The sequence below is a fragment of the Chiloscyllium plagiosum genome, unplaced genomic scaffold, assembly GCF_037043375.1.
Source record: "Chiloscyllium plagiosum isolate Xiang-an unplaced genomic scaffold, Cpla_swu_hap1 HiC_scaffold_12, whole genome shotgun sequence".
Taxonomy (NCBI): domain Eukaryota; kingdom Metazoa; phylum Chordata; class Chondrichthyes; order Orectolobiformes; family Hemiscylliidae; genus Chiloscyllium; species Chiloscyllium plagiosum.
The window spans coordinates 62,168,443-62,180,640 of NW_028270150.1; positions in this window are offsets into that span (position 1 = coordinate 62,168,443).

The following is a 12,198-nucleotide window of genomic DNA, read 5'->3' on the forward strand; positions in this document are numbered from 1 at the left end:
CTGTATGAATTAGCAAACAGTTGCATCAGAGTTCCTTGAGCATGCACAGCCTGTTAGAAAAACATCTGCAGGAGTTAGAACCCATGATCAATGACATCACTAGATTTTATTCAGTTACCCACTGAAATGTTAACAATTACATAAAAGAATAGAATCTACTTCTGTCCTATTTTCAGGACAATAAGTGACAATGCACATAAAACTGTGCGATAACCAGAAGGCCTGATAATGACCCACATTTGGGCCTCAGACCTTATTCTAATAATATAAACAAACAGTAGTACCAGTTGTGTCTACAAAGGCAAATTGCCCACTTCAGTCAGTTAAATTTTGGGCAGCTTGCCTTGAGAAGAGATGCACACAGGTTACATTCCTGAGGGACAGAGGGGTAATGTTGACCTATGAGTTTTCATTCAATTGGTTCTCTGTTTTCCGTTGCTCAGTTGCAAAATGACAGCATTCAATCCATATAGCAATATTATCATATGTTATAGTTGGGCTTCCCATAGCAAGACTGGTATCACAGGTAATTCAGAATTGAGGAGATGGATGAGGTGTAGATGAAACAGGAGGTTGGGACAATTAGAGATCAGCTGCAAACTGGAGAGATCTGGGAGCTGGGAACCACCATCTGATAATAATGGTCTGACAATCAACCAGTCATCAGGGCTTGATCAACTTAGTGGGCTAGTTTATTTAAAACAGTAAAACACATTATAAGCTATGAAGCAAGTATTGCAGTAAACAACTGATTTGTGTGAGTACAGCTTGCAGACCCATAGTAGACTAACAGCCAGACAGAGTGACTGTTAACATTGCATACACAAAGCACATGAAGTCATGAGAGGTGAATTCCCTTAAAGCCAAGGTATGCATACAACATCCAGTGCCTTTGTTAGGTGAACTATTTACCATGGCAAGTAAGCTTATATATCTCTATGAAGTATCAGTAATTTGCTAATACATATAGATCTTGTGACAGTGAGTTTGTCTGGAGATGCCATTGATTAGCCATAGTTCTCAGTGACATTGTCAATCACTCCTGTTTGTGTTCATTATCTTGGACACCTTGCAACAGACACTGGGAAACGGGAACAAGTTCAGTTTGTCCTTTGTTCCATTTCACCACTGCTTTGTTATGTGTATGGACCTAACAGAATGCCTGTTCTCGGTAGATTATCACCTCAGCTGCTTGCCATGTAATTTCTATGGATTCTCAAATGCATACTTATTGCCTTACTTGTACTTTTTACAATTGTGTATCCATATTTTCATCATGCTTATTGGTTGTCTTCATTTGCAGCTTTACAGCTCCAAAGTGTGAAAGAGAGAACTTTGGGTATGAGCCAATAAATTGGTATACACTGGTCTGCCAAACATGAGCTCCACCAGTGACAGAGAGATTGCACTCAAGATGTAGCTCTCAAATGGAAAACTGCAATGAACAAATCTCACTTGGCCTGTCTACATTTAAGGATTAGATGTTTGACTGTGTGAATCATGCATTCAGTTGGACCTGTGGAGTAGTGGTAAGAGTGTGATCGATACTCCATTTCTCACATATTTCTTGAATGGATGACCAATATATTTCAGATCAGAGTCTACAACGATTGTTTCAGGGATGCTAATTTAACTAAAAGTTGAGCTTTGAACGTGCGGGACAGTTGTACTTGACATATTTTGCAATTGATGAATAATTGTGGACTTGGTAAAGTAGTCAACAATGGCAATGTCGTCATTTTCCATGGATTTGAAAGAGAATGGATGCAATTTTGGACAAAGATGGATGAGGACTTAATATAGTGTCAATGGTTCTTTGCATTGACATGGCATATGTTCTTGATGTTTGTGCAGTTCTTAACAACGATGCTGCTGATAACTGTTCAGCATACCAAGCCTTTTTATCCAATATGTCAGGACTGAAGTTGTTGAAGAATATCAGGTCATAAAGACTCTGGTATGTTGTCCAGCCTTCTTTAAAAAAATGATCTCTCAGGAGATGTCTGACAAAAAGAAGTCAAACTGGTCTCATATGTTTGTGGACACTTTTAATTGAATCAGGCAATTCTTCAGTGATGTCTTTCCAAAATTATGTATGATGGAATATTTTTCAGTATCTTTTCTGTAGCTATTAGCATCTGGGCGCAAAATATACCCAATTGGTTTGGAGAACATCTTTAAGTTTGATAGCAAGGAAGTCAACTTATGGATGCTGAAGCTATATCTTCTGTTTCCACTGGGCACATAGCCTGCAAAGTGTATCCATTGTGACCATTAACTTGCCCAGTTTGTATATAATTTCTCAGGCTTAACTACAGACCTTTGTCAGGTGGTGCTACAATTTTAGGGTTGCACTAGTCAATGGTCTTTGCTAAATCATCTCCACTAGCTTGTTATAATCTCTACCAAAAATCTTTTCCAAAGATAGGAGTGAAAACATATGAACCTAAAACCTAAAACTAATATTTATCACTCAATATTTGAGTAACTGGACTGTGCAATGGACAGAAATCTTTAAACAAATTCAATTGATTTGCCTTTATGCAAAACAGATTTAAATGTGGTTACTTCCTTGATGCATGCAGAAAAACAATACCTTCCTAATGCTGTGTTATGTTTGGATATTCTCGTAGCTGTGTCATTGATGAACTTAGGACCTGGATGCTTTGTTCACCTGCAAGGATCGCTGCATACATACATAGAGCCTTTTGCGGTAATTTCCTGTTACAAATTGGGGTATACTCTTGGCCTCCCTACAGCCAGCGGGAGATAGAACAGAGAGTATGTAGTCAGATTTCAGAAAGATGTAAATAAAAACAGCAAAGTTGTTGTGGTGGGTGATTTTAACTTTCCCTGTATTGACTGAAACTCACTTCATGCCAGGACCTTGGATGGAGCACAATTTGTAAGGACCATTCAGGACAGTTTCTTGACACAATATATAATCAGTCCAACCAGGGAAGGGGTTATACTGAATCTAGTTTTTGGAAAAGAGCCCAGCCAGGTGAGTGAAGTTTCATAAGGGAACATTAAGGAGAACTAAGGAGATTAAGGAAAATCTCAAGGCTTTTTGTACATATATAAAAAGCAAGAAGTAGCCAGAGAAAGGGTTGGTCCACTCAAGGACAAAAGACGGAATCTATGTGTGGAGCCAGAAGAGGTGGGTGAGGTCCTAAATGAATTTGATTCAGGATGATCTCAGGGAAGCAAATGTCAAATTTCTAAGCCAAGGTGCTATTAAAAAGAGGTGTTGTGCATCTTAAAGAGTACGAAGATAGAGAAGTCCTCGGGTCCTCATGGGATCTATCCCAGAATCATGAGGGAGGCAAGATAACAAATTGGCAGACATCTTTGTATCCTCTGGCCACAGGTGAGGTCCCAGAGGACTGGAGAATAGCTAATGTTGTTCCATTGTTTAAAAAGGGTAACAGGGATAATCCAAGAAATTACAGGCCTGTGAGCCTCACATTAATAGTAGAATCTTTTCCAATAATTTCTCTAAGGGACAATATCCGTAAGCATTTAGAAGCGAGTGTACTAATTACTGATAAACAGTAAGGTTTTGTGCATGGGAGGGAGGGGGGGAGGTGTTCATGCTCACTAACCTGATTGCAATTTTTGAGGAGATGACTGAAAAGCAGTTGATGTTGTCTACTTCGACTTCAGTAACGTCTTTGACAAAGTCCCTCATGGCAGACTTGTACAAAAATGAATTCACATGGTATCAGGGGTGAGCTGGCCAGATGGATACAGAGCTCGCTTAGTCACAGGAGACAGAGTTTAGTAATGGAAGAATGCTTTTCAGAATGGAGGGTTGTGACGAGTGATGTCCCACAAGGATCAGTGTTGGTATCTCTGCTATTTGTGATCTATATAAATGAATTGGAGGAAATGTTACTGGTCTAATTAATACATTTGCAGATGGTACAAAGATTGGAGGAGTTGTGGATATTGAAAAAGATTGTCAAAGGATACAACAGGATATGATCAGTTGGAGGCATGGGTAGAAAATCAGCAGATATAATTTAATCCAGACGAATGTGAGGTGATGCATTTTGGAAGGTCAAATACAAGTGGAAATTTCACAGTGAATAGCAGAATCTTGATAGGCAGAGGGAATTGGGAGTGCAGGTCCACAGATCATTGAAGGTGGCAGTGCAGGTAGATAACGTGGTAAAAAAGGCCTATGGTATGCTTGCCTTCATTGGAAAAACCATTGAGTATAAGGACAGACAAGTTATGCTGCAGCTTTATTGAATTTTAGTAAGGATGCACTTGGAATATTGCATACATTTCCAGTCTCCATACTCGGATGTGGATGCTTTGGAGAGGGTATTACCAGGATATTGCCTGATTTGTGAGATTTTAGCTGTGGAGAATGATTGGATAGACTGCATTTGTTTTCACTGGAATGCCAGAGGTTGAGGGGCAGCCTGATAGAAGTTTATAAGATTGTGAATGTCCATGGATAAAGTGGAAAGTATGAGGTGTTTTCCGAGGATAGAGGGGTCAATTACTAGGGGACACAGGTTCAATGTGCGGGGCAGTAGGAGTTTAAGAGAGATGTGTGAGGCACATTTTTTACATTCTGAATGCCTGGAATGTGCTGCCAGAGGAGGCAATGGAAGCAGACACAATAGCAGCACTCAAGAAGCACCTAGACAAATACATGAATAAAATTGGAATGGGGATATGGATCATATAAGTGAAGACAGTTTTAATATGGAAAGGCAAAATGTGTTGGTGCAGACTTGGAGGGACAAAGAGGCTGTTCCTGTGCTGTATTGTTTTTTCTTCTTTGAAATCAAATCCCCTCTCAGCCTTTTTTCCTGCAAGAACAGTCCCAATTCTTCAGTCATCATCATAACTGAATTTTCTCAATCCTTGAATCAATCTTGTAAATCACTCCTACATCTCTCTGACACACTCACATCTTTCCTTTAATATGGTACTTACAACTGTACACGTTACACAAGATGAGGTTTAACAAGTACTTTTTTTAAGTTCAACATCACGTTCTTGCTCTTGTAATCTACATTAGTCAAGAACACTATAGACTTTATTAACTGCTCTATCTCCCCATTCTGCTACCTTTGATGATCTGCGCAAATATACATCCATGTCCCTCCTGTCTTACATTCCCACCCCCCCCCTAGATTTGGACCCCCACTTCTCTGCATTGAACCTCATCTGCCATGAAATGAATTCTAATGAATGAATATGAAAGTTTATTCTCTCTCTGAATTGATATTCTAATATATTTCAAACATTTGGCTGTAAGTTAAGTTTATATAAACCTGCACTTTTGATTGCTGAGCAAATTTTAATGTCTTGATTTTTCTGCATTGGCAACATTTAAACTCAGTAACCTCAGCTCTGGATGCTGGTTAAATATTTTGTTATGTTAGGAGGTCTGCTAGGTTCCAATTTGAATGATGGAACTTTTTGGACACCCTGACAATATGCTTTTGACCCTTCTTTGCTTGCTATTGATCTGCACACATCCTGATCATTTGCTTTTTTCAAGTGAGTTAAATTGACCCCTCAAAGGAGGTCTTTTCTGCTTCCAGCAAGCTGTGTGTTCAACTCTCTCTGACACTGTAACAAAGACATCCAGGCTGTATTACTCCCCTTAGCAAAATGGAAGACTGTAAAATAAAGTGCTGGGGAAACTCAGGAGGTCATGCAGTATCTGGGAAGAGAAAAGCAGGGATAACATTCCAAGTCCACTGACCCTTCATCAGAAATGATACTGGGAAAAATCTGAATTTTTGCTGATGATGGCAATAGGGATGCGTTGTGGGGAAAAGGAGAAGTGAGATGAATAGATAAAGATGGCTTCAAAGAGAGAGAGAAAAAAATAAGGGAAACAGACAAAGGAATTGCTGAACATAAATTGGGGATGAGGTTAGTACTGAATAGGTGATAATGGAACTGTGAATGTTTGAGAATAGATTGGCTGTGCTGAGAGCAACCCCCACAACATGGGGATGGGTAAGAAACATGGAGGAAAGTGTTCACACTCTGAAATTGTTGAACTCAATGTTGAGTCCTGAGGGCTAACAGGTACCGAAGTGGAAGATAAAGTCTTGTTCCTTGTGCTTAGCTAGAACACTGTGAGGCTTGAGACAGAAATGTTGACATCGGAATACTGTGCTGGATACCACAGAATGCTAGGAATTCTATTAACTGACCGGAAACAAACAATATTGTGCTGTCTGTAACTTAGATCTCCCATGAATACCATTATTTAAAAATAAATTAACCAGAATGTTAATGATCAAAGAGATGGTTCAAAGAGCTTCTTGGAGCAATTTCTAACCATTTAATACATTACTTATTGCTCACAATAAAAAAAAAACTCTCATTACTCAGGAATACTTGCACTTTTCCAAAGATATTTGCTTGGATTTGTTGCCTTGGTTTATTTAATGTGGAGATGCTGGTGTTGAACAGGGTTGGGCAAGGTCAAAAATTACATGACACCAGGTTATAGCCCAATGGGCTTATTTGGAAACCCTGGCTTTCGGAGCACTGCTCCATCATCAGATGCTAGTTTTAGAGGTGTAGGAATACTGAAATTCTAAGAAAAATCTGAAGTCTTGCATGAAAACCCTATAATTGCAGAATCATTCATGTCACAAATCACTTCCCCAACAATAGCACTGACTGCATGGCAGTGTGGCTTAGCATGTCATCCATTCAATTGTGTAATCACATGAGGTAGATAACCTTGCGACTGTACTAGTAAAGACAATCTGACCATCTGTAGTTGCATCAAGGTCAATGTCCAGATTCTGACATGGCTAACAATGCAGACAGTACAGAGTGATCAGTGCAGAAAGGGAAGTTTCCACCACAGACGTGCAAAAGTTGAATGAGGTGCAATGCTGTCCATTCTCCAATTGGGTATTTGTGTTCAATTTTTAACAATGGGCCTGGCACATAAGCAATAGATTCTTTGTTTCCTTTAATGTAGCAAGAATATAACACAATTCACATTACCTAATGCATTTGTTGCAACATATTTTTTCACATGGCGGAATGAAATTTGCAGAAATTTACAAGCATATATGCTATGTTTGCCTTTAACGTACCAATTTTTTTTTGTTCTGCTATCATTGATACTTATTGTGCAGTCGCTTTTGAAGAGGCTATACAACCTCTGTATACTTGGGGAGAATTTGCAATAAAAGTTCATGGCTCTGAGATCATCAAAAAGTGGATACCTATCAAGAAATATTGCTTTTTGGATCACCTTAAGGTTGTACACAGACTCGGTTCATCATTTTTGCATTGCACAATGATTCAGTTCAATATCCATAGCCTTGAGTTTCTTTTTTCAATTATACCAATTGCTTCAAGTTATTTCAGCTCCTCTGACACTTCCGCGTGGAATGTAAATGACAATCATCTCAACTTTTGCCAAACTGGTAGAATCAATGTGTCAATTCAAGTAAGAAAACCTTATCCCCTAATCTTTCACATCAGGTAAATGAACAAGAATGCTGTTATGTCTGTATTATGTAATTGGTCCAGGAGGGTCTTCAGACTTTGAGGAATCACAAATGAGGGAGTCCATAGGGATAAGGTAGGTAATTACAGTCGCACATTTAGTAAGATACAGTGAGAGAACCCTCCAAAACCACGATTTGGACTTATTCAAAAAAAACCTAAGTTTTGTTCGAGTGTGGAATGTACCTCAATTCATCATCACACTTTTTTTGGGTCGAAAGCACTTTTTGAGACCATTTTCTACCATATTAAATGTAAACAATTCTACTGCCTATAGCCCAATTACTTGCTGCCTTCTGGTATGTGACAGTTGTACAGTAATGACTTTCTTACGGGTCACTGTCAAATCTGGATATCCATTCTCTTAGCAAGCAAATTGTTATTGGATCCTAAAATCTATTGATCTCAAGACATGATTAGATCTTCAAGCACAGAAAGTAAAGGTGCATCTGTAACTTTAAACAGTTTCCCATCTTGTGGCCTAATGCTATGATTTATGTATCAGCGAGCGATATGACGGGACTACACATCAGATTTTACCTCTGTAACGTTTTATTGACAATGCCCTAAAATGTTTTTTGTCACAAGCTAATACATTAGGATTAGTTTATGTTTCTTTAACTTGACTAACAGATCCATATAATCAAATATTGAATAATTGAATACGAACCACATGGGATATTGTGTGGCACGGTAGTAAGTAGAGATAACTGAAAACACAAATATATAATTTTAGGGAAGATACAATTATCTTTTATAAAAAGATTTTGTAACATTGCAGGTAGGACATAAACTAGAGGTTCAAGTGCTGACCCTCTTGGATGGAAGAAGAGTTAGCAGTTTTTGATCGGTCTGCTCCAGTAAAGTGCAACATCTCATTAAGACAAAGCAACCATCCAAGAAAGGAGAAGCCAATTCCATCCATCACATCGTATAACAAAGCTGCTTTTTTGAGCAGAGAATGAAGCTCAGTGGCAGCTGTCCAGGGATCAATGGCCTTCACTATTTCCCCTTTTAGCTAAAGGAACAAGAGGCATCATTGGAGACTGGGGGAGGAGTGTCAGGCTGTTGGGGGATGGGAGGGGGGGAGGGGAGGGGATAAGATGGGAGTGGGGGAGGGGGTGCACATCAGAACTAAAGTGCAAAAAATGTTTTATTGAAAAACCCCCTTTTGTCAAGAGCTTTGTTTTAACTAGTTAAACATTGAGATGGCTTCTATTAGAACTTGCATAAACTGTATTTGAACAGTGCACTGGCAACCGATTCCAGTGTATTTTCAAATTAAATATGAAAACCTCCATGTTATAGCTTCTTAAAGAACGATTGTAACCAAAATTTTCTAGCTTGCATAGAAGAGGATTCTTGTTTAAACGAGCTGGTAATCTGCAGTACTTGATATGGCAGCCGTCTTAAAATATACCATGAAATGCTTTCAATTAATAGAACAATGAGAAACCTCAGTAATTTCTGAAAGCTTCAAAATAGCATTCATGGAAGATTGTGCTATTAAATGTCATGTTGGATAGTGTTATTGGCATTCATGTGTTTTTGTTAAAAATGCTCCAGAGTATTTTCCTTCTCCCATTGAAGACCATTAACTTAGATTCGAAAAAAAATCCTCAAACACTTGGCAGTAATCTGGTATCTTACCCAATTTCATGTACATGCCTGCAATGCATTTCAACAATCTGTTTCACAATATGGAAGTCACAAATGAACCTAGTCCTTTCTCAGCCAATGGTCACACATACATATTTTCCAGCAGATGCCAAAGAATAGCAAAATCTAGATTTTAAAAGATGTATTTCTCCATGCCCCAGATATTGACAACTATTCTAGCATCTCTGGTGACATGTAAATTGTGATGATATAAATCTAGGACCTGCCTGCTCAATGTAACTGAGGACTGTATTACATAAAGCATTGGTATCTGCACCACTTACAAACCACAAGCTACTTTGAATCTAATCTCTCTCAACTAGCCCTAAAATCCAATTAATACCTGTTTACTGTTCTGTTGAAAGTTCAGTAACATGTATTGTTAACTTTGCTTCTCTCTCCACAAATGATGTCTGACCGACTAAGAATTTCCACCATTTTGTTTTTAAAGATATAAATTTTAGGTCAGTTCAAACAAACTGATCAAGCAGTAGTCATGACTGAGATTGTAGCAGGACAATTTCTCTAGTAGATGATAATACCATTAATCCATTTAATAAAATAATTTAATTTTATGTTCTACTCTTATTGTAACTGCTATAAGTCATAGCTGTGTTAACAAAACCTAAATGCAGAATGTAAGCTAATGCTATCCTGAGCATTGTCTGTTCAAAACAATTCAGTAAACAGTATATGGCAGCAATGCAAGAATGCTAATGCAGCAAAATAATGACAGATGGTTTTCAGACTCTAACTGAGTTTGCTTCCAGTTCATAAGTCATATTATCATGCAATGAATCACTGATTGTGTTTTTAATGACACAACTAAAGTGATCACAATTATTTTTATTGTGCAGTTACATAAAACTTACTTCAGATCTCCACCATAAAAAGTGTTACATAAAAAGTCATATTCCATTAAATCAGCCAGTACAATACAAGACGACTTTATAAACTTTATTATATATAACAGATTTAAAGAGAAAAGGGGAAAAAATTAGATTTTACTGACTCCACTCACTTGTGACCCCTATTGGCAACTAACAAAGTGTCTTAATCTGAAAATATCAAATGCTGGAGATCACAGTGGGTCAGTACAGATTCCAGCAACAGTAGTAATTTGCTCCCACAAAGTGACTTAAGCTGCTGCTTTGTTCACAGCTATTCTGTAAAAGACAAGTATTAACAAGCCTAAATCATACCTTCAAAACTCTGAGGAACAATCAAGAAAATAACCTGAAGTAAATGACCAAAATCAGTGTCACTTATCTTGCATTGTGCGCAACCCCTCCATCTCCAGCTTCAAGTTGTGTAGCACTCTTGGGACAATTCTAAAATCCAAAGCTTCTCCAAAGGATCTGATTAACACATTACATCCAATCTTACACTGTATTTTCAGTCTTAGTGTGGCACCTTAGCAACTCATCTCACACAAATGCAGGATGAATTGAATAAATGCACTTTACTCAATTGATTGTGAAAATATTCCAGTTAAGTCTCCAAGAGCACAAAAGAAAGTTCAGCAACCTGAAATGGGGTAACATGAAGTTTATGCTGTGAATGCCTAGCCAGGAAATCTAAATCTGAAATGAAATCTAATGGCCAGCTGTATCACAGTACACATTTAATAATGAAAGAGAAATATTTTCAGCTCTCTTACTTCATTTCTGATCAATAGAAATAAGCAGTATGCATTTATGTGGCATGCATTTTCGCTTTTATTTTAACTAGACATGAAGTTGAAAAATGTGGTGCTGGAAAAACACAGCAGGAGAATCGATGTTTCGGGCATAAGCCCTTCTTCAGGAATGAGGCTAGTGTGCCAAGTGGGCTGAGATAAAAGGTATGGGGAGTGAATTTGGGGGAGAGGTGCTGGGAATACGATAGGTGGAAGGAGGTGAGGGTGAGGGTGATAGGCCGGAGAGGGGGTGGGGGCGGAGAGGTTGGGAAGAAGATTGCAGGTCAAGAGGGTGGTGCTGAATCCGGGGGTTGGGACTGAGATAAGGTGGGGGGGAGGGGAAATGAGGAAGCTGGAGAAATCTACATTCATCCCGTGTGGTTGGAGGGTTCCTAGGCGGAAGACAGACAATGAAAACATATTCTCCAAGCATCCTGTCTGTGAGTCTACTCAAGAGTTCCCTCATGATCTCTAAGCTCATGATCACAATTGCGATCTCCAAATCACCTATATTCTGATTTTTATTTTGAGTCGATCCTTCGTTTTCTTTGTAGCATTTCAATAGGTTGGGAAAAATTTAGCATGTGGCTAATTTACAAATTGTACATTTTTGAGCAGAAGGATTAACATCATATTTTCTAGGCATTGTTTTTAAATTTCGGCATTCCACCAAACCCATATTAAAATGTAGATAACAAAATATGTAAGACCATAAGATATCGGAGCAGAATTATGCCATTCCACCCTTCAAGACTGCTCTGCTGTTCGATCTTGGCTCATATATTTCTCAACTGCACTCTATTGCCTGCCCTCCATAACACTTGATCTCCTCATTGATGAAGAATCTACCTTTGTCTTAAAGACACTCAATGACTTGGGCTCTACAGCATTCTGCAGCAATGAATTCCACAGATTCATCACCCTCTGGCTGAAGAAATTCCTCCTTTTATCAGTGCCAAAGGGTCTTCCCTTCCCTTCCCTTCCCTCTGAGATAGTGCTTTCAGGTCCGAGTATCCCCTACTAATGGAAACATCTTCTCCACACCCAGGCCTCTCAGTATTCTTTAAGTTTCAATCAGATTTCCCCCTTCATTGTTTTAAACTCCATCAAGAGTGCTCAACCACTCTCCACATCACAAAACCTTCATCCCCGGGATCATTCTTCTGAACCACCTCTGGAGCCCCTCCACTGCCAGCACATCTGTCCTTAGATACCAAAACTGTTCACAACATTCCAAATGTGGTCTGATCAAAGCCTTTTACAGTCTCAGCAGTACATTCCTGCTCTTGTATATTAGCCCTCCCAAAATAAATGCATAAGTTACATCTGTCTTCCTAACTGCCAAC